The sequence below is a fragment of the Galeopterus variegatus genome, unplaced genomic scaffold, assembly GCF_000696425.1.
Source record: "Galeopterus variegatus unplaced genomic scaffold, G_variegatus-3.0.2 Scaffold4338, whole genome shotgun sequence".
Classification (NCBI taxonomy): Eukaryota; Metazoa; Chordata; class Mammalia; order Dermoptera; family Cynocephalidae; genus Galeopterus; species Galeopterus variegatus.
The window spans coordinates 171,358-173,714 of NW_007730449.1; positions in this window are offsets into that span (position 1 = coordinate 171,358).

A 2,357-nucleotide genomic window follows, 5' to 3' on the forward strand; every position below is an offset into this window, starting at 1 on the left:
ATTTTCAGAAAATTCTAGCCAAAGAGGGGGTTCGTTCAAAATTTGGTATTGAAGATGGCAGAACAGATGGTCCCCAGTGTCACCTTCTCCCACAATCAACCAACTTAGAACTATTTAAAAGCAACAAACTGCCAAGCTGGGGCCACTAGAGATCAGAACGAGGAAGAGAGACCTACAGAGTTCATGAAGGCAGGAGAAGTCATGATGAGAGAAAGACAGGACCACTTAGACTGTTTTGAGCCCCAGCTGCTTCAAGGCTGGCTCTGGTGAGCACACGGAGCAGGAGCTGTCAAAAGCCACAGCTGTGTCTTTCAGGTGAAGTTGCTTGGAGGTGGCAGGGGAGAAGAGGGCCTTGGTGGCCCCCAGGCTAGCAAGACCACTAATAGGGTTCCTGTGGACCCACACAGGAGTGAGGGGCCACAGACAACTGAAAAAGGAGCCACTCAGAGGCCAGCAAGTCATCACAAATTACCAGCCCACAGCCTGTCCCATTGGAAGTGTTTGGAGTGCAGGTGGTTGGGGAGACGGGCTCACCAGGGGATCACTGGGACACAGCATGGACAGCTGATCTGCCCTCCAGTCAGCACAGGACCATTCAGTGGAGACTGGTCAGGAATATAAATCTGCAGGGGGTACAGTTTGCTGAGTCTTCAGGCCCAGACCAGAGTTTCCACACAACCCAGGTGTATGGGGCCTCCATGACCTAGAAGTACCTATAAGGTCAACAATTAAAACCTGAGCTACACAAAAACCCTCCCCAGGGAATTAGCAGCAAAGCAGCAATTTAGCTCAACCACAGGGCCAAAATTCTGGTTCCCACAGGAAGCTCCCCCATTTTAGAAGTAAGCAATGGACAACAAATTAGTTTCAGTGCAGAGTTTGAGTGGTGGGAACGGCAAATAATTCAACACAGAACTGAAAGAAAAAACAAATACCCACAGACCAGAGACAAAGATCTGATATTAACCAATATAGGTCTAACATCACCAAGGAGCACCTCTACAACCTGGAAGGACTGGAAGCCCCTCGGACTCCCAGGCTGGAGTTGGGGGAGGGCTGAGGGCCTCAGCCACACTCCCTGACATCCGTGTCCAGCCCAGCAACAACCACCGGGCCACTGGCAGAAGTGCCCCAGGCTCCCAAGCCAGGGTGGGGGAATGCCAAGGGCTTCAGCCACACACCCCCAACATCTGCATCAAACACAGTGATGACCACCAGGCCACTGTCAGGAGCTCCCTGGGCTCTCAAGGGCCACAGGCACATCCCCCCCAACATCTGCATCCAGCCCAGCAACGAGCACCAGGCTGCTGCTGGAAGCACCCCAGGCTCCCAAGCTGGGGTGGTTGGGGACCAAGGTCCTCTGCCACACCACCCAATGTCCACATCAGGCCCAGTGAGGACCACTGAGACGCTGCTGGAATTGCCCCATGCTCCCAAGCCAGGGGTGGGGTGGCTGAGGGCCTCAGCCGTACCCCCTAGAAGTCCACATCCAGCCAAGCCATGGCCAGGCCACTATCAGAAGCCCCCTGGGCTCCCCTGTTAGAATGAGGGGGGTGCCACGGGCCTTGACCATGCCCCCTTCTTCTTCCTCTCATCTTATTTCCCTCCTCCTTCCCCTCCTGCCCTCCCCCAACTGCTCTGCAACAACACTCTTTACAATAGCCAAGAGTTGGAATCAGCCCAAATGTCCATCATCGGATGAGTGGATACGGAAAATGTGGTATATATACACAATGGAATATTACTCAGCTATAAAAACGAATGAAATACTGCCATTTGCAACAACATGGATGGACCTTGAGAGAATAATATTGAGTGAAACGAGTCAGGCAGAGAAAAAGAAATACCACATGTTCTCACTCATCGGAGGGAGCTAAAAAAAAAACAAATTAATTCCCCCCCAAACCCACAAAAAAAAAACCGGGGGGGGGGGGGAAGAAGATATAACAACTATACCTTTTTGAAGTTGTTACAACAAGCAAACGGAAAGGACATTCTTGGGGGGAAGGGGAGAGAGGGAGGAGGGAGGGAGGTGTTGGTGATGGGCCATAATAATCATATACATTGTATATTGACAAAATAAAAATTTAATGAAAAAAAAAAGAAAAAAAACACCCCCCCAAGAAACAAAAAAAAGAAAAAAATACCCGGGGGGGGGGGGAGAAGATATAACAACTATACCTTTTTGAAGTTGTTACAACAAGCAAACGGAAAGGACATTCTTGGGGGGAAGGGGAGAGAGGGAGGAGGGAGGGAGGTGTCGGTGATGGGCCATAATAATCATATACATTGTATATTGACAAAATGAAAATTAAAAAAAAAAAAGAAAAAAGGTATAGTTGTTATATCTTCTCCCC